Below are 27,940 nucleotides of genomic sequence, written 5' to 3'. Positions count from 1 at the left end.
ACAATGGGACACTTTAAAATCCTCAAACGGTCCTTCGGTGCTACATGTCAAGTGAGAGCTGTTCATGAGGACTTCCTTGGAATGAGTGTTTTGTGCATTTGTGTTTTTTTTTTATGAGGAGGCAGGGTAACACAGCAGCAAGGAGGGCATGGGAGGTGAGAGAAATGAGCCAAAAATACATTTTGCAGGAGCCATGGAAAGACAAATACAGTGTGTGTGGGCGTATGTGTGTATGATTAATTATGAAAAAGACACTTGGCAAATTAAATAATCGCTTTATGGGTGAGTGAGTTGTGTGTGATGCTCGATAGATTAGGGTGACACCAGCGCAACAGATTGAGATCACCTCCATATCAAGAGACGCACTTGCACACACTGGCACGAACACACTGTGATGAACGAATGTTTCTTGACTGAGGGGGTTGGCAAAGAAGGTGGAAAACAGAAGAGAGGCAGTTTTTTCATGAAAGATGGAGAGTGGACTCATTTGTCCGTAGTAGCTTCCCGTAGTGATCATTCATCTTGAGCACTTTCAGGGTGTCATGAGTCATAGAGTTCTATTTTTGCAAATTCAACATGATGTTTAAATCTGCGTAGAGGCGGGTTCGACCAGGTGTTGGTAATTTCACAGGGGTGTGCAAGTCGGCAGATTTGAAAGAGTGGTTTGTGCCGTTGTCGGAGTGAACAGAGTTGACTCCATTTACCTCCAATCAAACCGGCTGTTTCCATAGCCTTTAAATGTGGCAAACTCGCATATCGCATGGTATTACATTAGTGCGGGGAAGTATGCAGTGACGCTTGAAGGAGATAGTACCTTTTCTCGTAGGCACCGTCTAACTGTTTGAATTATTCTGACACACTTAATATAATCAATCAGAGAATAGTATCGTTTCTCGTATTTACTGTCTGACTGTTTGTATTACTCTAACACACCCAATGTAAAATAAATAGCACTTATACCATAGTTTAAGGAAAACAAGCAGAATATAGGGCATAAAGATACATGACACCTTCTTATCATGGAAGCCCAACATGTGCATCATGCAACTGACTGAGCAAGATTGACGCTGACAAGCCCACGTCTGCACCACCAACTCCCACAATCAGTTCTCCCTGACAGTCCCAAACAAATGGCGGGACGCTCTGTCTCAACACAAGGAACACCGGCAGACGCCCAACATCCAACTGATAACACGACTGACAAGAGTCCAAGAGCCCCTTTGACGCCGAGGTGGCAAAATCCACAACACTCGTTGCCCGGATAACAGTAGCTCTCGAATCCTCCTGTCCAAGCCACAAACAGACAAGAATCCTAAACACACCCTTCTTCCTGCCCACAGCCCGCCTCGCGAGAGCCTTCAAAAGACTGAATGTTTAACTAATCGTGGTCATTTTTCTCGGGAACCTTTTGTTGACGTGTGATAGGGTGACCTTGCCTCCCTGCCTGAGTGTTTTTCTGTTTCGCTTTGCCGTTTTGATCGCTGTCGACCTGAATAAATTGTCAACTTGTTTTCGGTAAGCCTTCTTCAAACTGTTCAAAATGGAGTCAGTACAAATGGTTAAGACTAATGTGAACACGTGGAGTTTGGCCTTCTGGCCAGATTGTCGGAGTCTCACCGGCCCGGGTCGTTGGAGCTGCTCCAGCGGGGGTCCGAAAGTTCGGCTGGTACGTTTCTGGCAGTCTGGCTAGAAGGTCACATTCGTTCATGCTGCACATATGTAAGTGAGCGACTTAAATATAGTACTTATCCCCACTGCTGATCGTTCATCAGTGGTGATAGAGACCTTAGCTGATGATAGTGAAATGTAGTTTAGAAGATCAGAATTCTAGTCCCCACACAAGCAGGAGATGCATTGCTGTAATAGACCGATATAAAATCAATGTCTGCCTCTCGCTCATGCTTAGAGTGAGTGTTTTCTAACTTAGCCACAAAGACTTTAATTAGACAGAGGTCATGGCTCCTGGAGGGAAAAAGACCAATGTTCAGTATTCACAATAAAGACCATACATTACTTTGTTGAGAGGGTCAGGTTTATTTCCACAATGCCATCATGAAGCAAATTAATGTTCCTCAAGGAATGGACTATTTAGATTTTTAAGTGAACCAATATTTTTCTGTATATTTCTAGTTGTCTTACAGTGGATGAGTAATCTACTGGCAGTATAATTACTGTACTTGACTTGACCGCAATCATTTTATCTTAATAAATACACTTTAAATAGTATTGGGAAATTTGAGTTCATAGAAAATATTACAATGCTTCCCTCTGCTTCTATAATGTTTTTAGAGTCTTTAAAACATCCAGTAAAGCAAACCATTTTTGCTGTATGAGGAGGCCTGACCCTTTTCTAGTTAAAGGTTTTTAATGTGCTTGAGGTCAGAGACCTTATGTGCCTCCACACCACACATATCCGAGCAGGTCATTATGGACCTTGGTGTGTGATTTGAAGGAAAAAGAGTTTCCTCTAAAATGTATAAGCAATCCCAATAGAATGTTTCACTAGTTTAATGTAGCAGTGGAATCAGATCCAATTGGACATCCTGTATGTGTATGTTTCCAATGTTTCCATCATTCACACTAGCTTACATGTCTGGTTTTGGCTTTGGGACCGTTTACTTTGCCATTGTCACTTCAGCTCAGGATGATTTTTGAAGGCAGAGCACACATGTACATGGCCTTGCGGCCTTTTGGTCCCCATTTTGTTTAAAAAAATGTGTGATGCGACAATATCAAAATGATTTTTATTCACATGGCTGTGTAATCATCAACAAAAACATTTTAGTCAGTAACTGGTATTTCAACTTATTTAATTAATGTGAATTTCATGGTCACAGTATCAGTCAATAGTAAAAGTCCCTTTGGCTGAACAAGCAAAATTGCAAAGACCGATGACCAGACAAGTAGTGAACAGAAACCTAGGAACTAAACACACAGAGACTAATGGAAGAAACAACAGAGCTTAACTGTTGAAAGATCAAAAGCAGGAAAAATGCATTAAATACAAGAAAGTATAGACACACTGAGGACAAACTGTATAAAATAGATCGATTAAAGACTGTTATTCACGTTATTAAATATTGATCCTTGGTCACAGTTTCACCACCTGGTAGTAGCCAGTGTTGTTAATATTTCTTTAAAAAGGAATTAGTTACATTTCCATATTACTTTTCCCAAAAAGTAATTGAGTTAGTAACTCAGTTACCTCATTGTAAGAGTAATTAGTTACTCAGCAAAGTAACTGACATTATTCATGTTGTACACGTTATTACATCAAACATGTTTATACGTATCAATTGATTGATTTGAACTTATTATTGTTATTTTATTTTTTTTAATTCTCCTACATAAGAGTTTCAAATGCTATGAGGGAAAAAAAAGCCTTTTTGTTTCTCCTGTTGTACTGAACCCGCAATGAAGGTACGTACTGAACCGTGACTTGTGTATATAGTCACACCCCTAAAATACAGCACATGGATATATTTTTCAATATGCAGGTGATGCTCTGAAACTCCTGCCTCTCCTATCATTGCTCTAGTTGTTATGATTAAAAAACACCACACAAGGTTCATGGATAGTCATTCAGGAAAAGTTTAGGTCACATGACTATTTTTGTAATAAAAAACAAATTAATATTATATTGTCTACAAGGACAACGCAAACATGAATGAATGAATACTTTATTTTGGCGATATGCCAGGAGAAAATAAAAATAATAAAACAAAAAATCAGACAAAATCAATGAGACACTTGAGATAACAGCAACAAGACTTAAAACAATGATAATAATTATTATTATACTAATAAACAATATCTGATTTTTATTTAATGTGTCCAAAAAGGAGTGGGATGAAACGTTTGCTTATTAAAACCTACCCCCATTTTCTATTCCTCAATTATATCAGTCTGCCCTATTAACTACTCCTCATATCAACAAAAGAAATAAAGTAAATAACCATACACATAAGATGAAAGATAAACAAAATAAAAAGGACCTAGCTAATAACAGATTTATGAAAACATCCTACAATTAAACTCCTTCCTCTCCCCTATATCCTGTGAAAACCATGTGCTTATACCACTTCCTAAACTGGGTAACGTTTAGACATTGCTTAAGCCCCCCCATCTAGTTTGTTCCACAGGCTCACTCCACAAACAGAACCACAAAAACTTTTTAATGTATTCCGTACCCTTGATGCTGTAAGTTAAGCTCCCCCCTCAAACTGTAATAATGCCCTTCTCTGTTAAAAAAACAAAACAAAACCTTCTACATACTGTATAAACCCCACTCACATGACGTCACAACCACGCCTCCGCGCCATATTGTCCGTCAGCTCGTCGTGTTTACGCATTACCGCTACGTAAATTCCTCCTATTATGGCGTGTTTTTCTGCTCGTTAACATTAATAATCAAAACGGTGAAGGCGTGTGTGGCGTTTGGACTTGAAGTTCTACCGTATTCCGAGAGACCCGAAGAGGAAAGCGAGATGGACTGCCGCAATTCGACGAGAAAACTGGGCACCAAACGATAACCACAGACTATGTAGTAGTCATTTTATACCTGGTAAGATGCATTTAATATATATTTAGAGGGTTTTGGGCTGACAACCACAATTAAGATCATTGCGAGGCTAATCGCAGATAACATACAGTTTCAAATTCAAGATGTTTATTTCTTCCGCCATCATTATTTTTTGAATAATATTTAGCTGGTACCAATTGAAAGAAGCTGGCCTCGTCTACGGATCATCAGTTAAACAGGGGTGTCCGCAATCCAGATTTGGTGGGGTAAAAATGTGGGGGGCTACCTTGGCTGGTTTACGTAGAACGGTATATTTAAACACATTTTAGCAAGCCCTTCTGTGTGTCACATTTGCTTTATTATTATTATTTTAATTCATAATTTCAACAATTTCGCCTTTGTGGCGTTCTCTTTCGACACTCAGGCTCTTGCGAAATACTGCTGCTGTGAAATTAAACTAGCTTCAAGTTGCGAGAAATTTCGACACTCGGGCTCTTGCGAAATACTGCTGCTCTGAAATTAAACTAGCTTCAAGTTGCTATAATTTCTCGCTGCGTATCTTCCCTGTAATGTTGTCATACATGTCAGCGTGTCTTGTTTGGTAATATCGCGTCACATCGAACTCTTTGAAAACAGCGACTGTCTCTTTGCAAATGAGGCAGACACAGTTGTTGCGTATTTTGTTGAAGAAATAGTCCTATATCCACCTATCCTTGAAGCATCGGCCATCGCAGTCAACTTTTTTTTTTTATTGATTGTCGCCATTTTAGAAAATTGGAAGGGTCACACAGGGTAATGTTGCTTAGAGTGCTGCTCTTAAAGTTTTTCAAAGTTTCGTGAGAATAGTTTCTGTGGACAAGATAGTTGTAGATATCAGGGTAGCAGATGTCAGGCAGAGACGGCGAAGACAGCGGGTCGAAAAATATCGATTTAGGCATCAAATATGGATCTGGCAAATGGATAGACTGAAGCTTTTCCACATAACGCCTTTTATGCAACGCATCCAATGAGTTTACAGCGTCTGAAAGCACCGGGGCTTTCATGAATTGCACTATAAATTGCACGACAAATTGAAACCATTGAGAATACGGATAAACAATGACGGAAAATATGGCGGCCGGATACAGCGACACGTCATTTTGTGATGTTGGTGAGTGGGGTCTATTACCAGGAAGTGACCTGTGTATATAGCCTTATACATGAGCTGAGGTGTTTGAAAATGAACCAAATCCATGAGTTTTAATGATTTGGATTTTAAAAATAACATACAGTGGTACAACGACACACGATCTTTTCGACATCAGACGTAAAATATGACTCGCCATTTGTTTCTGCATCCGACGACATGCTCGAAATTCGGTGATTTTTAACAGCGCCGCAGTTTGTTTTGCCTGAAGACGGACGCATGGGTGATTGTAGTGTGAGAGAAATCAACACAGGATCCAAAAAGGTTAGTGCAGGTGGAGAAAAAAAGAAAAGGTGACGCTCACTATTGAAATGAAGATGTAAATGACAGCAAAATATAAGCATGGTGTGTGCATACATGAACTGGGTCGACAATAGGGCCGTAGAATGTCGATCTCGGCCGGTTCTCCTCCGTTCGCCAGTCTTTATAAATTAAGGTGACAATTCTTATAGTGGTAACATCGCCAAAGAAATCGCCAAAGTTTCTAATAATTTATTCCATCAACTTTTGCAACACTGACGCCAGCATCAAAACAGAAAGTAAAATAGAACTGCGCGCTCTTGCTCACCGTCACGTCAGCCCCGCTGTGCGTTTGGGTACAGAAAAAAAAGTCAGCCTTAGAACTCAATTCGTTACATTATTACAGGTGTTATTATATTATAATATAGTATTATATTATATTATTATTATTATGATTTTTATTCATAATTTATTTGTACTGCTTTTTGTAATTGCTATTTGCAATAGTAACAACAGTATATATTGAGGATTTAGTGTATGTTTTTGGGCTGTGGAACGAATTAATGGAATTATAATGTATTCTTATGGGAAAATCTTGCTCAACATACAACCATTTCGACTTACAAACAAGGTCCTGGAACGTATGATCCCTGTAGCCAGCATTATGTACGGTACTATTCTTATGGGTATTTTTTGTAATATGGATATTATGAATTTATTGTACATTTATGAGTACTACCTCAGACCTCTGCACGGTAGTGTAAATATGGCAGGATTAAAGAACGGTAAAGAATGTGGAGTGAGTTATTGTCAAGACTGTTTTGCTTTATTCAAACTGAAATGCTTCTTGATATCTTTCTTTGTATGTTTTATATGAGCTTTCTAGTTAACCTTGTCATCAATAACCACCCCAAGAAGCTTGTTTTCACAAACCTTATCAATATTCACCCCATCTATCTGAATTTGTACTTGACTATATTTATTGTATCGCTAAATAACATGAATTTGGTTTTACTTAAGGTTAATAATGATTTGTTTCCGTCAAACCACGTTTTTAGTTTACAAATTTCATCAGAAACCCTCCCCAGTAGCTCATGTACACCCATCCCCCCACAGCAAAAAATACTTGTGTTATCTGTAAATAAAACAAACGTTTGTATTCTTGAAACTTTGTACCGGTATTTGTCATTTATATTAAAAAAAAAAAAAAAACAGTTTTGAACCTAACATTGAACCCTGGGGGACTCCACAAGCAATGTCCAAGCATGATGATGAATAGTCACCGAACTTCATAAATTGTTTTCTGTTACTTAAATAACTTCTCACCCAGTGTGGTACTACCCCCAGATCCCATACTTTTCAAGTTTATTGATTAAAATTTCATGGTTAATAGTGTGAAATGCTTTCTTAAGATCTATGAATATTCCAACTGAATGTAATTTGTGATCAATAGTATTAGTGATCTCCTCAACTGAACTATTAAATCTAGTGATGTTGAACTGTTTGCCCTAAATCCATACTGACTGTCGAAAAGTGAGTTATGTTTACTTAAGAACTTGTCTAATCTGTTGATGAATATTTTTTCCAGAATTTTGGAGGATTGTGGAAGTAGAGAAACAGGCCTGTAATTTGTGGTGTCTATTCCCAGTCTTATATGATGGCACGACTTTAGCTATTTTCATTTTGTTTGGATATTCACCAGTTGAAAATGATAAGTTATAGTTGTAACTTGGTGATGATAATGCACACTCAGTAGGAAAATAGTACATTATTTTCAGGACGCCCTGAACTGTATGTAGCAAAAAAGTTGCCCGAGAGGTTAAGATGACCCTCGCCACACTAAATGCTAATGCTATTGAAAACGCGAATGTTATGCTAACGCTCCTTCCCACCTAGCCAATCATCTTTGCGTTTGCAACGGCGTCACCACTCCCTCCACTCCTCCTGCTCTGCTCTCTCCCAGGAAGCTGTGACAAAATCAGACAACTTGCGCTTCATTCAACCAAACTGCAGTAACACACCCCTTCACAGCCTCACTAACGGTAACGGCGTTGCAAAGATCAGAAAAGTAATTACCGTATTAGCCCAAATATAAGACGGTGTTCTTTGCATTGAAATAAGACTGAAAAAGTGGGGGTCGTCTTATATTCGCGGTCTAGACATTATACCCATTCACGACGCTAGATGGCGCCAGATATCATTGAAGCGATGTTCTGTCATGATAGATCTCAGCTACTCTCAAGTTTAACCAGTTTGCATTATTTTATTGCAATGTTTGTCCTACATGTTAGTGTTACAGTTAGACTTCACTATGATGGTTAATGCAGTTATTGCAATTTTGTTGTTTTATCACAATAGATTGGTTTATTTACATTAAAAAAAAACAGAAGCCATTCATTTACGAACACGATTGCACTTTAGTTTACATATTTAAATGTTCAGATATTAAGATTTGAATGAGGCAAAATAAAATGCTTTTTCTCTCAAATATATTGCTATAATCATTGGTTTCAGATGTATTGTAATTATTTTCTGTACAAAAATGAATTTGGTGTTCAAAAAGTCTTTTTTCAAACTTGAGTCTTGAAAAAGAGGGGGTCGTCTTATAATCAGGGCTGTCTTATATTCGGGCCAATACGGTAATTAGATTACTCACTACTAAAAACGCCGTTAGAAAGGCCGTTTTATTCTACCACCGTTATTAACAACACTGGTAATAGCACATGTGTAACTGGTGTAACACAACGATAAATGCAGACTACTGCAAGTACTTCTCACCTGCCTCAAGGTGAATTCCTCCACAGCTCCAACTCACTTTGACCGTGATAATTCTACCTAAGTGATAATAATGATTGTAAATGAACAGGCAGTGTTTCTTCCTGCTGTAGTCTATCACCTTGCTCGCATCTGCTGCCTCCTCTATCCTCTGTAGGTATTAAAGTGTGTGTCAGCCTAGGTGACGCCGCGTCCCAGCTTGCTCCCCTCTGGCAGCCGCCAGATTTGTCTGTAACTGTGGGTGACAGTGCGACGATTTGGGTTTATGAAAAGCTCCCAGAGTGCACTGCAGTGTGTTTGTCCACCGTGAAGCGAGGACGGGAAAAGTGCAGTGGTGCTGGAGCCCGGGGCAACCGTCACAGCCGCCCTCTAACAACGTGGCGCCTTGTGAGCATAGAGGAGAGTTTAAGTGTGTGAGATGCTGAGCATGAAAGGTGGATGGAAGGTTGGGGGAGAGGAGGTGAGATGACAACATAGAGGGGCAGGCAAGGACCTCAGCCCCCTGAGGAGAGAGTTGCATTTGGATGGATGTGTGAGAGAAATCTTCAACAGGGAGGAATATGGGTAGTCAGGACTGAGGGGAAATCTGTCAGGGAAGAGAGGGAGTTTGTGTAAATGTGTGTGTCAGTGTGGCTAATGTGCATGTGTGTGCTGGAGGTGATGGCTTTGTAATGAAAACAGCAGGCAGCCAGTGATCGAGGGTCCCTCTAGGTGGCTGACTGATGTCAGTCACCAGTGCTCAGCAATGTCCCTTGGGAGCAGCTGCTTGGGGAAGTGTGTGAGTGTGTGCTGTTATTTCACATTCATCAACACTGCTGATTTAGCACTTTCACACATATCTTAACTACAATTAAATAGCCTGTGAGTAATGCTTGATCTGCTTTTTTGCAACTCTGCGTTAGTGAGATTGCATGGGTGTGTGTGTGTGAGCGAGAGAGATTAAGAGGGGGTTACATGCCCCACTTGTCTCAGGGGAGCATCGTGAACAAGTAGTCATGCTCGGGAGAACCACAGACAAATTAATTCACTTATTGACACAACTGACACGTCTCAGTGACTTTTTAAAATGAACAATTGATCAGGCTTCCTCTTGCGCGCTGGTACGTGTCAGTCGTGCCTTTGCCTCTCTCTCTGTCTTCCACACTATCATTCTGACCTCACTCTCTTCTCTGACATTTCACCAAACTGACCACTCACTGCAAACCTCGGCCCTAGCCTTTCTCTTCCTCGTACTCCTTTATTCCTTCTCCATTAAGTTCGCCTTTTTCTTTGGTCCTTTCAGTTGACAGCCACGGAAATAATGTTAATTAATACGATTAGGTGCAATCCCATTGTTAGCAGCAGATGGAATTGATATACCGCAATTTCCCGAATATAAGGCGCACCCGTGTATAATGCGCACCCCAAATTTACCTGTAAAATCTAGGGAAAATTATTGTACCCGTTTATAACGCGCACCCTAATTTTAGCACCAATAAATAGAAGAATACAAGAAAACAGAGCTCGTGTACAGATACAGAAATGTCATTTTGCTGACTGGTGAAACACAGCACAAGCATAGCACATTGGTAGTTCAAAACATTAGCATAAACTGACAATATTTACGGTAATAATATGATTTGACAACTTCTCCAACTTTCCAGAATCTAGGAGAAAACAAAACAGATGTGACTTTTCTTTTAAAGGCTGCTGTATAACTTGCTCGTTTCATCATGATGAATAAATGTTTCTTCCATGGATTGATTCGGTAAAATGAAAGTGACAACGTAAGTCGGAAATCCGTGAGAGCGACACGACAGTAACAATAGGAATTATTGTTATTTGGGTTTGAGTTTCCTGAGGACACAGGAAGTGTGTACTTAACGTTTGTTATGGTCCCAGTTGCGGAGCTGCAATAAACGTTGACTCAAATAAGTTCAAGAAACTAAATTCTGTGCTTTATGAAGAGTGAAAAAAGCAGAATTTAACACTGACGAAATCATTCGGCCGACTAGAGTGAAGTATTACCGAAACAAAATGGTGACTTCACGTACCGTAATGGTCGGCAACAGGTCGCCGCATATGTTTCTTCAACACAACGTGGCCGTGTCAATTAAAAAAAAAAAAATCGGTTTATATATATATATATATATGTACAGTGCCTTGCAAAAGTATTCGGCCCCCTTGAACCTTGCAACCTTTCGCCACATTTCAGGCTTCAAACATAAAGATATAAAATTTTAATTTTTTGTCAAGAATCAACAACAAGTGTGACACAATCGTGAAGTGGAACAAAATTTATTGGATAATTTAAACTTTTTTAACAAATAAAAAACTGAAAAGTGGGGCGTGCAATATTATTCGGCCCCCTTGCGTTAATACTTTGTAGCGCCACCTTTTGCTCCAATTACAGCTGCAAGTTGCTTGGGGTATGTTTCTATCAGTTTTGCACATCGAGAGACTGACACTCTTGCCCATTCTTCCTTGCAAAACAGCTCGAGCTCAGTGAGGTTGGATGGAGAGTGTTTGTGAACAGCAGTCTTCAGCTCTTTCCACAGATTCTCGATTGGATTCAGGTCTGGACTTTGACTTGGCCATTCTAACACCTGGATACGTTTATTTTTGAACCATTCCATTGTAGATTTGGCTTTATGTTTTGGATCATCGTCCTGTTGGAAGATAAATCTCCGTCCCAGTCTTAGGTCTTGTGCAGATACCAATAGGTTTTCTTCCAGAATGTTCCTGTATTTGGCTGCATCCATCTTCCCAACAATTTTAACCATCTTTCCTGTCCCTGCTGAAGAAAAGCAGGCCCAAACCATGATGCTGCCACCACCATGTTTGACAGTGGGGATGGTGTGTTCAGGGTGATGAGCTGTGTTGCTTTTACGCCAAACATATCGTTTTGCATTGTGGCCAAAAAGTTCAATTTTGGTTTCATCTGACCAGAGCACCTTCTTCCACATGTTTGGTGTGTCTCCCAGGTGGCTTGTGGCAAACTTTAAATGAGACTTTTTATGGATATCTTTGAGAAATGGCTTTCTTCTTGCCACTCTTCCATAAAGCCCAGATTTGTGCAGTGTACGACTGATTGTTGTCCTATGGACAGACTCTCCCACCTCAGCTGTAGATCTCTGCAGTTCATCCAGAGTGATCATGGGCCTCTTGGCTGCATCTCTGATCAGTTTTCTCCTTGTTTGAGAAGAAAGTTTGGAAGGACGGCCGGGTCTTGGTAGATTTGCAGTGGTCTGATGCTCCTTCCATTTCAATATGATGGCTTGCACAGTGCTCCTTGAGATGTTTAAAGCTTGGGAAATCTTTTTGTATCCAAATCCGGCTTTAAACTTCTCCACAACGGTATCTCGGACCTACCTGGTGTGTTCCTTGGTTTTCATAATGCTCTCTGCACTTTAAACAGAACCCTGAGACTATCACAGAGCAGGTGCATTTATACGGAGACTTGATTACACACAGGTGGATTCTATTTATCATCATCGGTCATTTAGGACAACATTGGATCATTCAGAGATCCTCAATGAACTTCTGGAGGGAGTTTGCTGCACTGAAAGTAAAGGAGCCGAATAATATTGCACGCCCCACTTTTCAGTTTTTTATTTGTTAAAAAAGTTTAAATTATCCAATAAATGTTGTTCCACTTCACGATTGTGTCCCACTTGTTGTTGATTCTTGACAAAAAAATTAAATTTCATATCTTTATGTTTGAAGCCTGAAATGTGGCGAAAGGTTGCAAGATTCAAGGGGGCCGAATACTTTTGCAAGGCACTGTATATATATATATATATATATATATTTCTGTCTCCATCCGTGTACCCATTTATAATGCGCACCATGATTTTACAAGTTGATTTTGGGGAAAAAAGTGCACTTTATATTCGGGAAATTACGGTAATCAAGTTAAGGGTTTAGCTCAACCTTCGGCTACAACTTCCAGTAGACTTATCATTCCAGTCTTGGTCAGTTAAATACAGTCACAAACCCTCACACATAAATTAGATAGTAACCAGTTGATCTCTGGAGCTCAGGGTCAAGGTCAAGCTTCGATTTGGGGGAAAAAAATGCACACATGCTTGCACGACATTAAAAAAATGTGTCAGTTTCCAAGTTTAGCTGAGCCCCAAATGACTGAGCTGACATTATTGCCTTCCTCAACTCTGTGCATCATGTAGTGAGAAGTGGACCGGCGAGTCACGTTGGCTCGTTGTCGTCGGTTGTCTTTGGATCGCCCGATTTCCTCTCCAGAAAGGTGGCGGCGTGCATACAAACACCCAGAGGCGTCGGATGGCTTTTTGTGGGCACTTTTATTAACAACCAAAAGCATGTTGGGGGCACAGCAGTGGAGTCTACGCTAACTGCGCACTTTGCCGGTAACACTCTCCTTCCAAACAGTAACTCCCTCCCTCCCTCCTCCTCCCACTCCATTCCATCAAGCCATCAACTACCATCACAAAGGTAAATAAAACGACTTTATTATACACTACAGTTTATTTCTTTAATTATAATACAATAGCACATTTATTATACATAAAATAAGGTATATTTTTGTGTAGTTTTAAGGCTTATTTAGTAGAAAATTATGTTTTATGGGGACCTGGGAACAGATTATTCTCATTTTAATGGTTTCTTATGGGAAATAAATGTTCGGAAGACGAACTTTTCGCCTTACACACACTTTCTGGGAACCAATTATGTTCGTGAGCTGAGGTATCACTGTACTAGGAATTATACACAAGAACAATCACACAGAGAGGAAACTTAAAGCTGGTTGTGGCAACTTGTGGCTGCTTCACAATACCCTGAGCGCAAGGGCGTAGGTTTGGATCGGGACGGTAGGGACATAACACTACCAACTTTTCAGGATACTCACATTGTCCCCACCAACTTTTAAGCAACCGTATTTGCATTTTATAATGAGTTCAGTTATATAGGTAATTTAGATTCCCTTCCCATTTGTTGTAAGGATAAAATTGACCCAACCATTATTCAGTGAATTATTTTCATTATGTTCAGACTTACAGTGTATATTTACCCCTTTTTCTCTTGCTGAATGTGCTACTCCATTTCCCCCCCTCAAACTCATGTTTGATTGGCTGATGACTTGACCCCACACACACACGCACACACGCACTGAACCGACGAAAATACAACATGTCGCCAACATGCGCCCCCTTCAAAGAGAAGGGAAATTAGAGGTATTTTTTCAGCCAGCAGCAGCCACTGTAAGTAATATAAAAAAGACATCAATGTTATGGAGGTGGGGAACACACCACTAATTTTGCTACTGAAATTTTGCCACAACCTGCATCGGAGTTTGCATAACATTAAACTGTGTGAATTTGCTAACCTGCAAAACTCGAGTAGGAAGCTGCTTAGAGAGACGTGTCCTCCACTTTTATATGTATTTTCTGCTCTTAACGTTAATTAAACTGTGAGAAATATAGTGAACCGAGGTTTACCCCCTTCTACCCAATTTTCATGTTTGTTTTGTTTATGTGGTATTAAAGCAACACTTGGTAACTTTTCAGTTTTGATCGATTTTAGCGACGCTGGTGGACAAAAGCAGTAGTTTTTTGAAGCCCGTGAGGACCAGCGCATGAGCGCATAGTGTCTTTCTATGAGGGGTGTAAAAGAAAATGATTGAGAAGCACTGGTATAACTCAATACAGATTTATTTTGCAATGATGAGTTAGCCTGTCAATTAATTAGGTTAATATTCGTGAGAAATCTAGCCCTGACCCCCGTTTACCCAATCTGTTTGGTCTTATTAATGTCCCGTCTCCAGCAAAAAGTGTACATGCATGTTATGCTTTGATATCGTCCCTACCAATGTTGAGGCCAAACCTAAACCCTTGCCTGAGCGCCAGGCTGTTCATGGCTAAGGAGAACATCACTGCATTTGTTCTCCCTGCCAACTCACCCACCTGGGCTACGTGGCTAAGAGGTCACCAAGGGAATTTGTTTTAAAGACATGGAAGATATCAAGATGGACATGACAATGGAGCTGCAGTGATTCTTGGAACAATCAATTTCTGGAACTTTGTGAACTTTTTTTTGTCATTGGTGCATTAAAATGACGCCTGGATCACAGTGACAGGCTTAATTTGATCGGTGCACTTACACTGTACTCATATTACCAGATATCCGATTTATATCTGAGCTCTGCGCTCACATGTTGGACGCTTGATTCGGATCGAAAAAATATCTGATTCCATGCATCATTTCATAATGCTTTAGTTCAAAATCCAAACTGAGCCACACTGTGTCACTTGAACCATTTTAATCCAGCCAAATTTGGTTGGAGGGGAATAAAAATATTTGGGAAATTTCCCAATCCAGCAAAAGAATGTTGTCATTAAACTAAATGTGGTCAACTCTGTCATAGTGTTTTGATTCTAAAGCATTGCACATATGAGTGCATGAGATTAAATAAGTGAAAACATATCCAGTTTTGAAGAGTTTGCCACAGAATTCAATGTATACTGAACACTAAATAAGTTTTTCATGTAATTTTAAGCATACAAGGCAAGCACATCGTGCGCAGCGAGAATAGCGAAAAGAAAAGACTAACAGCAAAGCCATCAATTTAACAGAGAGCATTTGTCTCAAATGTTGAGGAAAGGAGCCCTGTTTAAAACTGTGTATGGGCGCGTCATTTCATATTCTCTCTTTTGCTTTCTATATTTCTATCCATCATGCAGTGTAGAGGGACTCTGACATTTAAAGGCCCTTTATTGCTTTATTAGAGTGTGCAGGATTTATGGCTCAGGCCCGCATTCTGTCTGCCACAAGAGCTTGTTCTGATCTATGTCAACCAATGCCGGCTGTCTGAGCTTTAATCGACTAATGTGTAAAGGGGAATGCTCGGACCAGGCTGCAGTTACACTCGTGGTGTTGGCGAGCCAGTGTTTATTAGCCAGTTAGTGTCCCTGTTTTTCCTTCCATAAAACAAACAGCCTACATCTGTGTCCTCTCCTCTACTGAGTAGAGAATGTTATTAGGTAATGATAATGAGACGAGCAAGTGTGCTAGTGTGAATGTAGCAAGAAGTCTCGGGCAAACCTAATCCTGAAAGGATACATGATAAGCCTTATTTTTAGAGTTTGGATTTATTTTATGTTGTACGTTCTTCATCAACATGAGTTGTCTATGTACTGTGTATAACAATACGGTTACATATAAGTGGCAGAAAACACAGACAAGACTGAAAAAGCAGTTTCTGCTCTTTTTTTTTTTTTGTCATCATCATCGGTATCATTGACAATCATTGACAATTACAAAATGTGGTATGATTTGCCCGAAGGAAGGAACCGAAGAAGAAGACAACGGCAGACGGGAGGAAGCATATGCTTATCAGTTTCCCCTCCTCCCATACAGCTAAAGACGCACAATCTGACATGGTACAGTTACAAACATCACATGGCCACAAACTGTACAATAACACAATCAACAATCTGGGTTAACAATAACTCAGTGTCCAGTCAAGCAGCTCGATTGCGGTTGTTGACACAGCAGCACAAGATTAGTGGTCTGAATTTTAGGGCGTACAAGGTTATGGCTTTGTCATGTCCCTGACATTCTAGCATCTATTTGCTGTGGGAACATTTTGTTGTGGCTATGTGTGTGGCAAAAGTGATTATGTGTTATCACAGCTGCACTCTTGCACTCCTCTTGAAAATAAACTGCTGTATTTTAAGCCAAAAGAACTGTTGTGTTTGATAGAACAATATGTCTATATGCTGCCATTGCAGATTCATGGCGCATTAAGCCCACGAACTATTTTTAATTTGTCCCTTTTACCCTGGAAACCCCGGTTTACAGACGTCGCGCAACCGCTTTTGTTTCAACCCAGCCATAAAAGAAGGTAAATAATTATATTTGTTAATCAAAATGTCTGCCATTTTTATCTTAGAATCATTGATTGATGTCTAATATTTCGTTTAAAAAAAAAAAAACGACTTAAAAAAATTATTCACTCGCATATTTTTAACTTTAAAACAAATTACGTCCCAATGAAAAAAATGGCATCTGTAAAAAAGTCACGGATATCTACCTCATAACTATCGATTAATTGTATTTTTTTCATTACCGTCGCATTTTCCCCAATATGTTAGATGATAAATAATCGATCCAAACAAAGAAAATTTGAAAAAAAAAAGTTTAAAAGGGTAAATATATGAAAAAGAACATCTCGACCACTCCTTGATGTCTGCGATTTCTGCATCGCGACCCTTGTTATATTGCCATGTTTCACCCATAAAATCCCCCCAAAATCCGGCTGTGGCCATTCACATCTGTGTCTTGACACTCGATGATACATGCTACATGGAGTTTACGGATGGAAACAAGGTAAGTACGTGATAATATCTTGTTAAAATCATGGCGTCTTTTATTCTGCTCTCGCCTCCAGTTAGTGTTTTGCTGTTTAAATGTGTTTTTTTTTTTTTTTTTTTCAAAATGCCCACCTGTTCAAAAATTTTCTTCCCCCAGAAAATACAGATTTTAAGCTTTCCAATGATGTATCGCACATGCGTATTGGACAATTTTCAAATTTGGTCAAATTGGGGGTCTCAGAGCAGAACTTCAAGTCACCGAAGTGTTTTCCGCCATGTGTAAAAAAGTTGTGGTTTCCTACTAGAGAAGTGGGTCCACAGTCATTTTTAATACTGTTTATGCTCAATGAGGTTGCAAATCAGTGTAAGGCAGTACACCACAGACTGGCAGGCTCCTTGGTTCCAAGTCCATTTACTGGACTTACAATTAGATAACCAAATTATGTATTGCTCCTGCGTTCAGAAACTAATCTCCCCTGCCTTGTTCCCCCATTTGACCACTTCACCTGAAAAAGATTTTCCTAGCTAATTGCCTGTTGCTTTATTGGAAAACACACTGTAGAAGTGTCCCTGTGGGAGGATGCAAGTTAGCAGGTGTTATGTTATCATGAGTCTTTCAAATTATTCTTGATCAAATGGACCAAAAACCAAAATATGACAACATTTTTACTTCATGCTACATTTCATGTTTTGGTTTCGATTTACATTTAGTTAATTTCTTACTTTTTACCTCTTTTTCTAGTTTTCTTGTACACTGATAAGTTTTTTTTGTTTCCACCTGTTCTCATCAGCTCTACTTAACTGTTAACCAATCAACAGAAGTAGGTACTCAAGTACAAGTAAAAAGGTAATTGATATATATCTGATATATTTATGTAAAAGAATACTCAAGTCGTGAGTAACATTGGGAGTAACTGCTTACGATGTTTTTTTTAAAAAAAATTTTGATAAACAATGTTTTATTTCCCTAGCACAAAGTTATCTATATAAACTGTTAATATTATACTTTGAAGAAGACTATAACCTACCACATAACCACGTTAAGCCCAAAAAATAATACACACAAAAAAAAAAAAAAAAAAATCCTTGAATTCTGTCGAGAGAAAAAAACAACAGAAATGAAACATCATTCGTCCAAAGAGCATGAGTGCCCTCTAGTGGAGAAAACATATATCCTATTATGAAACTAAAAGGATCAAATAAAACTGGGAGAGAGGTAATCCATACTTTCGAGTCATGTTGACGGCAGCGCTCTGTCAAATACTTTTTTTTTTTTTTACGGTGCCTTAAAGACACCATGTGTTTGAACAGGCCGGCATGATCATAGAATGGGAAGCTTGAGTCTGATTGGTATAATGGAGTCATGTAATATTTTTTTGCGACATCTCATTGGTGAAACTGGTCACGCTATTGTTGGCGTCTCTGCCCCCCCTCCCAAAAAAAGAAATGTAATTTGTAGAATAAAGAGGAAAAATGTAATGACTAGCTTAGCTCAAAGTAGCAGAGTAAGAGTAACGTTTCTTCTTCACAAATCTTTGAAGTACATTTTTCTCAAAAAGTTACTCAAGTTAATGTAACAGTAAATGTAACATATTACTACCCACCTCTGCCATTTAGCTTCCACTCGCCACACAAATATTGTCCGGGTGTTCCTTGATGTTTCCCCAATTTTGCTTGTATTTGGTCTCCTGCTTTCCTTCAGTTCTTTTCAAGTCAGTCATGCTGTTACTGTTATTTGTTGCGTGTAGTCATTTTCACTAAGCTTACTCCTTTATTTTTTATTTTTTTTCTATTAGAATCTTATTTTTGTTGTGGCCCATTTCTGTTCACTTGTGCCCTGTTATTTGTTAGCACAAATTTAGACAATGAATTGGCCGTGAGTGTAAATTTACTGTATGTAAGAATGGTTGTCTATATGTGTCCTGTGATTGAATGGCAACTGGTCAACTTGTACCCTGATGGTTGATATCACTGAGAGACCAATGAAGAACAGCAGTAGTTCAAGACACCTCTCTAATTAATGTTGTTTCTTCCTTGCATTTTTATGATGGATATACAACACTATGTTGCGTGTATGATAATTATATTCAGCAATACAATATGTATATGGAGGAAAACACAGACAAGACTTAAAAAGCAGTTTCTGCTCTTGCACTCCTCTTTAAAAGAAACTGCTGCCCTGACATTCTAGCATCTATTTGCTGTGGGAACATTTTGTTGTGGCTATGTGTGTGGCAAAAGTGATTATGTGTTATCACAGCTGCACTCTTGCACTCCTCTTGAAAATAAACTGCTGTATTTTAAGCCAAAGCAACTGTTGTGTTTAATAGAACAATATGTCTATATGCTGCCATAGCAGATTCATGGCGCATTAAGCCCCTGAACTATTTTTAATTTGTCCGTTTTTACCCTGAAAAACCCCGTTTACAGACGTCGCGCAACCGCTTTTGTTTCAACCCACCCATAAAATGAATGAATTAATTATATTTATTATTCAAAATGTCTGTCGTTTTTTTGCTTAGAATCATTAATTGATGTAACGTATTTCGTTTAAAAAAAAAAAAAAAAAACGACATTAAAAAATATTCACGCACATATTTTAAACTTTTAAACAAATTATGTCACAATGACAAAAATGGCGTCTCTAAAAAAGTCACGGATATCTACCTCATAACTATCGCTTAATTGTATTTTTTTTGGTTTTTTTTGTTACTGTCACATTTTCTCCAATATGTTAGATGATAGATAATCGATCCAAACAAAGAAATATTGAAAAGAAAAGAAAAAAAAAAAAACATTTAAAAGGGTAAATATATGAAAATGAAAATCTCGATTACTCCTTGATGTCTGCGATTTCTGCATCGCGACCCTTGTTATATTACCATGTTTCACCCATAAAATCCCCCCAAAATACAACTGTGGCCATTCAAAGCCGTGTCTTGACACTCAGTGATACATGCTACATGGAGTTTTTGGATCGAAACAAGGTAAGTACGCGATAATATCTAATTAAAATCATGGCGTCTTTAATTCTGCTCTCGCGTGCTCTCACCTAGTAGTGATAGTGTTTTACCGTTTAAAAAACATTTTTTTTAAAATGCCGTCCTGTTCAAAATCCCCCCCCCAAACCCCCCCCCCCCCCCCCCCCCAAATTGAGATTTTAAGCTTCCCAATAATGTATCACACATGCATATCGGACAATTTTGAAAGTTGGCCAAATTGGGGGTCTCAGGCCAGAACTTCAAGTCACCTGAGGGTTTTCCGCCGTAGCAAATTCTCTCATGAGAGACCCTGACCATTATAAAAAAATTAAGAATACATTTATTCTATCTATAAATCATCTAATTAAAGAACTACCATTCATTTTAGTCCACATTTTAATAATATCATTTATGAAACCAAAGGGAAATATGTGCCTTAGCTTCACCTGGCGTTGAAGGCCTGGAGGTGCTAACTCTTATCATTCATATTTTATATTTAACACCAACATAAAACCGACAAGATAAATTGATCATTCAGTTTAAAGAAAACCACACATTATAACAACATTACAATTATATATTTTTTCTCATCTATTCATCTTTTTCTTCCTGTACTGGTCACCAGCCAATCGCTGAGCACATACAATCAACCCTTCACGCTTCCATTACTTGCAAGACTGAATACGTTTTCAGTTTCATAGCGGAGCGTGTATGTCAGTTATCCACTATACATGAACTGTGATGTTGTTTAATTTTTGATTTAGACCTTCCTAATTGGATAAAAAAGGTTAAAAAGGTTACAGAGACTCCAAATCCAAGTTTAATTAGGATAACTCATGTAAGTGCATGCAACTTTGCAAATGTGCTCACGGATAGCTATTAGATAATGCTGTTTGGATGCAGCGCACATGGATATTTTGGTTGCCGAAGTGGGATTGTCTCATTGCATGTCAATGAGACTCCGTGTCACTTGTGTGAAAAACACTCACATGGAGTGGGACGCTGGTCGAGGGTTTATTTTTGCATGAGTTAGACTTGACTTCAACTGTTCGTCAGTGTGTCTCACTTGTTTTTATATGGGTCGTTTTCTTGATTCATGTGATTAACTGAACATGTTTTCTTGTGTTGAATATTTGCTTTACTTTTCAAAACCATTTTAAGCACCTTAGCATAAATACCTAAACCAAATTCATGGTCTACACACACGCATAAAACACACACAGTTCTATCGGACTCTTTAATGAGTTTATCGGAGAACAAACCTGATAAAAATGCATGCCGTAACCCTTCCTTTAAAAAGAGAATAAGAAATGGGTTCCTGTGCTCCCATCCAGCATGCCTAATCACTCAGCCACGCAACGCACACATCTTGCATATTCCCACAATACGTACAGGAATGGTGCCTACAAGCAAATTGCAAACAAATATACACATCCGTGCCCGTCTAGAACACTGAAAGGTGTAAATACTGTACAAGTTAAAAATAGAGACAAAGCTTCAGCTTCTTGAAATGAATGTGACATCTCCACTGCTAAATGAGATCAAGAGCAGACACGCTCAGTATAAAAGAAGCCATTCATTTCTGTATTTGTCCTAATGTAAGCTTTTTATCATCTTAAAAAAAAAAAAAAAAAAACATGCTTTCACCTAACCCCTCTACCAATTACTGTCATTACTTTTATAATTTTCCCCACTCATACCCTCTCATTCACTGAAACAGTCACTCATAAATAAAATAACATTGTTAAGTGTATAATGATCTAACATTTACATAACTTGGCTCATGACAGTCTTGATTTGCCAAGTGGATTCTGGCCTTCCTGTGTGAAGTTGACATGTTCATCTTGTGTGGTGGTTTTTGTTAGGTTTTGTGTTTGGTTTCTCCTTGTGTGACTTGTCCCTGTGATTACCCATTGCTCTCACCTGTGTGTGTTTTCCCAGTGTATCCTGCAATCTGCATCCACCTGTGTTACCCAGCTGTTCCTCGTCTCGTTACCCCTTGTCTGCGTATATAATGACCCAGTTTCTTGTCACTCCTTGTTGCGTCATTGTCTATGTCAATGTCCGTGTCTACATCAACGTCAAGTCAAGCCCCGCCCAAGTGTACCCGTCCCTTCGCTTAAGTAAGTTTTGTTTGAACATTGCCTTTTGAGCCCTAGCCCTTTTGTTTGTACTTTGTGATTTTGTTAGTTATCATTAAAAGTTTTTTTTTGAGTTCACTGCCACCTGCCTCGCTGCATTTTTTGTTTCCCTGCATTTGGGTCCATACAACCTGCCTGCCCGCGCATTCCTGACAGTTTTATTTTCATCCCACATTGTCAAAACATAGGTTCCAACTTCATTGAAGACTTTTAGGAGAGAAACTGACTTTTAATTGTTGTATTTCTACCAAGGGCGTTTGCATAGGGATGGTAGGGACAAAACACCAAATTTTAAGCAGCCTTATTTGCATTATATAATGTGTTCAGTTATATAGTTCATTTAGATTGTCTTCACTTGTGTTGTAATCATAGAATTGACCCTACCATTATTAAATGAATTATTTTCATTATGTTCCGACTTACAGTACATTTACCCCTTTTTCACTTGCTGAATGTGCCGCTCCATTTTCTTTCCTCAAAAGCACGTTTGATTGGCTGGTGACTTGACACCCCCCGCCACACGCACACTTTCACTGTTCAGTTTTACGTTGCATGTCGACATGCCCTCCTCCGCCCGCTTTGAAGAGGAGGAATATTAGAAGTTTTTTTTTTTATCGGCAAGCAGCCACTGTAAGTAATGGAAGTAATAGAGTTGGCATTACCATTACGATAAACTGTGTGAACTTGAGTAGGAAGCTGCTTAGGTACAGTACAAGTGTCCGCCTGTATGTGTTTTCCATTATGTTAATGATAATTAAACTGTGAGAAATATAGTAAACTCTGCTCAGCTGTAAGAAATGTGGTGAACCACCTGTCTCCCCAGCTTGCCTTTTTATTTTACTTATGTTGTATTAAAGCAGCCCAAAGGAGCTTTCATTTTTGTTGAGTTTGGCTGGGCTTGTGGACAAAAACAGTGGTGTTAATCCTGAAGGAAGGCTTCATTTTTTTGTTGTTGTTGTTATTCCATGACTAAAAACTTTTGGTTATATTTAATTCATTTAGAAAGACAATTTCGAGTGGTAACAAGAAAAAAAAATTTTTTTTTGCATTCCTGGATACTTAAGAGATGATTAACAACATTGCATTTCTTGTTAATATAATTTGTGTTCAAATAATAAATTAACAAAGGGTACAATCGAATGGTGTATCACCTGAATTACCGTATTGACCCGAATATAAGACAGAGTTTTTTTTGCATTGAAATAAGACTAAAAATGAGGGGGTCTTCTTATATTCGCAGTCTAGACATTATACTCATTCACGACGCTAGATGGCGCCAGCTATCATTGAAGCGATGTTCTGTCATGATAGATCTCAGCTACTCTTCCCATTCACGACGCTAGATGGCGCCAGATATCATTAAAGCGATGTTCTGTCATGACAGATCTCAGCTACTCTCAAGTTTAACCAGTTTGCATTATTTTATCGCAATGTTCTTCCTTGTTCAGATTTGTTTCAAGACTACAGTACAGTTAGACTTCGCTTTGATGGTTAATGCAGTTATTGCAGTTTTGTTGTTTTATCACAATAGATTGGTTTATTTACATTTCAAAAACCAGAAGCCATTCATTTACAAAGGTGATTGCACTTTAGTTTACATATTTAAATGTTGAGATATTAAGATTTGAATGAGGCAAAATAACATGCTTTTTCTCTCAAATGTATTGTTATAATCATTTGTTTTGGATGTACTGTAATTATTTTCTGTATAAAAATTAATTTGGTGTTCAAAAAGTTTTTTTTCAAACTTGAGTGTTGAAAAAGAGGGGGTCGTCGTATAATCAGGGCCGTCTTATATTCGGGCCAATACGGTAATACATATGCACCGCAAAAACCCACCTCTTTAAAACTAAAAAACAACAACCTTAAATTCCCTTGTTTTCAGTGTAAATCTACTAGAAATAAGTGAAATTATCTGCCAGTGCTTCAAATAAATTTTAAGTTTTCTTGAAATAAAAATTGCTAGCTGAAAATAAGACTTATTTGAAATAGTTATTTGTTTATTTAATCTTAAAAAAACTTGTCAGAAATGTTCCTAATTCAAGAATATATATTGTTCAAAACATTATTTGAAAGTAATGCTGCGATGATTAATCGAGCATTCGATTAGAAAGAAAATATTTGAATTACATTTTGTTGCCTCGAGTATTAGTTTAATTAAAGTGGCGTTGTAATGGTTTATTTTGAAAGTGTTTCCATTTAGTTTGATTGATTAGGTTGGATACACTGCTCTCTGGTCTGCTCTTTTCACATGGCGGGATCCAACTGCTCCCTGTTCAGACCAACGTAAGCTCAGTTTTTGTTTGAGCTGATGTTTTTTAATGCATTCAAAATTTAGTTTATAGGTATATTTAGCCATTATTTTGTGGGAATATGTGTCTGAACCATTCGTTTAGAGCACTGTAAAAAAAACTATAGTATTTTTAGCTAGTATTTTTAGCATTTAAGCTAGTGGACTTTTTCTATGTAAGTAATTGTTCTTTTGTTTTACATAGATCCTCATTTTTAAAAATAAATTAACACTCTTTGAGGCTCAGCTCAGGTATTTAAATTTTTCATGTTCCTTATTATATATGTTATATATATATATATATATATATATACACACACACATATATATGTATTATATATGTTCCTGATTACTCGATTATTCGTACTAACAAGTCCATCGATTAATCGACTACTAAAATATTCGATAGCTGCATCCCTATTTGAAAGCATTTCTTTCTTAAATGATCGACTTTCAGATGTATGGGCCTAATAAGAAAAATTGGTAATATTTACTAAAAGTAAGTGGAAGAATCTGATGCATTTATCTGTTAACTATTCTTTAAAACTCAAAACAAGATGAAAAAAAATATTTAACTAGATTTAAGAAAAACTATCAGATTAAGACATTATAATGTAAAATTTGCAGTGTGAACGTTAGTACATGTCAGTACAGATTTATTATGCATTAATCATTTAGCGTATCAATCAGTTAGGTTCTTATTGGTGAGAAATGTAGCCCGGACTGCGGTTCACCCAATCCATTCACCCAATCTGTTTGGATTTATGAATTTCCTGTCCCCGGCAAAAAGTGTACATGAAGCTCATACTGTTATATCGTCCTTACCAATATTGAGACCAACCACTAGGGGTCAGTGGCACGACGTGGACTATATATGTTTGGTTTGGCTGACACATTTCTTGTAAATTCCAAACAATTTACAGCAGGCTGAGCAGAATTTTAATGAGGCAGGATGAATAATGAAGGTTTAAAGAGGGGAAGACATTAAGTTATTAATGTGAATCTGTTGTCATTCATTCCGTTTGCTGAGTTAGTCCCTTTGTAAAGAGAGGTGTGTGTTGACATTCTTACAAGGAAATGCTAATTTACCCTGTTTGAGTTTGCCCCTCACTTGTATTTAGGGAGATTGCTTCCTGCTTACTACTGTCTCTCTGTTTGAATTTACCCTGCAAACAGGGTATGTGCAAACAAATTCGTACGTGTGTGTCTACTCTGTGTGCTACACGTCCAAATTTCAAGTAATGAGTTTCATCATCTATGGTTTTGGAGCCTTCTGATTATAGCTATTTATATTTTTGCGGATTTATCTACACTCCTTTTTATCAAAGATGTAAATGATTGAATATCCATCACCATATTTTGTGTACAGTATGTACAAGTATGTACACTGGATACTACTGTATGTGTGTGGTAATTTCAAATGTGTATGAGAGATGGTGTCAAAGATCTGTGATGTCTAGAGTAGGAATCACATTGAGCCTAGGGGTAGGTGAACCTGTTGTAAACAATGGATCTGACAGAATCTAGACCTTCACATCTCTGCCCCTGTTTGTGTGTTCGCATGTGCATGTGGGCCTGTGTTAGCGTATATGCCTTCATACAAGGCCATTGGAGGCCAATGACAAGCCCTATGGTACACTGGCCTTTCTGACCCTGTGTCTTTGTGCTTGCTTATTCCAGGTGCTTCTTCTGTTTGAGGGGGAGAAGCAGGAAGAAGAGGTGAGCTAAGGCGGGAATGGATGCAGCCATGGCCTGTTATTTATAGACAGGCTACTCAGTGGAACAGACCAATTAAAAGGAAAGCAGGTAAATCGAGGATGACCACTGTACCACTGCGAAGTATATAAACATTGATTAAGATTATTACATAGAATTAAGTAATAAAGTACAGTATACTGTAGGGGTGTGACAAAATATCGAAATGGTGGTATATCGTGATACTTTGTATCTCAAAAGGTTATCGATATGCTCTTGCCAAGAATAGAGATATCGTTTAAAAAAGGTGCCAATGTCTAAAAAAAAAAAAAAAAAAAAATGAACCAACAAGTTGCTACCAAAATCTTCCACCGTAATAGTGTCTCAGTTAATTCTAAGGCTGTGCTCGACAACCAATCCATTTAGACTGGGGACGTTCGTTCATTTGAAACCAGCGCATTCACAGTCATTTTGTCCGATTTTTAGGGTCACTTGCTATTCATTTTAGGGTATATACAGGTCATTTCCAGTTGAGATTATGTCACTACTTATTCATTTGGGTGATTCCCAGGTCATTTCCTGTTCTGTAACTCAAAATAAACAGGAAGAGACCCCTAAATTACCCCCAAATCAACAGGAAGTAACTGAAAATCAACAGGTAAATGACCTTAAATGGCCCAAAATTACCTCATTGCCTGGCAATGGCTGCCACCGACCGCCATAGACGTGGACATTCGTTCATTCGCTGCCACCCTCCCAGTTCAAACGGATTGAACGTCTACTAGTGATAAACTCATTCCAATTCACAGCAGAAGCTTGTTTTTCTGTTTATTAGTTGTTTGTAGAATATCCTAGAATGATTTCCTGACCACTGTATCGCTAATCGTTGTATCGCCAAATCGTCAGATCATCATTATCGTGAGGTTTGTATCGCAAATCGTATCGTGAGGTACCAAGAGGTTCCCACAATACAATGCCTTATCATGAGGTACTGAACAACTTAATCATTACTCCACACAGAAAACACTATGGAAAAAAAATATTAGTAGTAGGGCTGTCAAACGATTAAAAATTTTAATCGAGTTAATCACAGCTTAAAAATTAATTAATCGTAATCAATCGCAATTCAAACTATAAAATTTGCCATATTTTTTTGTAAATCATTGTTAGAATGGAAAGATAAGACACAAGACAGGTATATACATTCAACGTACTGTACATAAGTACTGTATTTGTTTATTATAACAATAAATCAACAAGATGGCATTAACATTCTGTTAAAGCGATCCATGGATAGAAAGACTTGTAGTTCTTAAAAGATAAATGTTAGTACAAGTTACAGAAATTTTGTATTAAAACCCCTCTTAATGTTTTCGTTTTAATAAAATTTTTAAAATGTTCAATCAAAAAATAAACTAGTAGCTCACCACTGTTGGTGTCAATAATTACACAATTCTCATAGTGCTGAAACCCATCAAATCAGTCGAACCCAAGCGCCAACAGAGGGCGACAAAACTCCCCAAAACACAAGTAACAAGTGCACATGACACTGCGCTGTCATTTTAATCTGTTTGAGCGGGGCATGTGTGTTAATTGCATCAAATATTTTAACGTGATTAATTAAAAAAATAATAATTACTGCCCCTTAACGCGATAATTTTGACAGCCCTAATTATTAGCTTATATCATAGCAATGTTTTACAACATAATTAACATAACATTACCATACACTAAATCTTGTGTATGGTATCTATGAGCAGTACAGGTTGCACAAGCGCGGCAC

General features: G+C 38.2%; 1 protein-coding gene across 4 annotated transcripts in view; it reads left to right on the top strand.

Annotated features, from left to right (window-relative positions):
- Positions 1-27,940, top strand: part of tafa4b (TAFA chemokine like family member 4b) — a 105,646-nt gene that overhangs the window by 8,159 nt on the left and 69,547 nt on the right. For 2 of the 4 annotated variants that reach the window (XM_057846939.1, XM_057846942.1), the window contains exon 2: positions 26,143-26,268. The gene's annotated coding sequence lies outside the window, so the exon portion shown is untranslated. Of the gene's footprint in view, positions 1-21,924; positions 22,155-25,372; positions 25,514-26,142; positions 26,269-27,940 lie in introns of those variants that run through there. The other 2 variants (XM_057846940.1, XM_057846941.1) reach the window with 2 other exon arrangements.

This window comes from Corythoichthys intestinalis, chromosome 9, assembly GCF_030265065.1.
Source record: "Corythoichthys intestinalis isolate RoL2023-P3 chromosome 9, ASM3026506v1, whole genome shotgun sequence".
In the NCBI taxonomy this organism is placed as follows: domain Eukaryota; kingdom Metazoa; phylum Chordata; class Actinopteri; order Syngnathiformes; family Syngnathidae; genus Corythoichthys; species Corythoichthys intestinalis.
The sequence above is the reverse complement of the archived record's forward strand: the minus strand, read 5'-3'. Positions and strand labels throughout refer to the sequence as shown.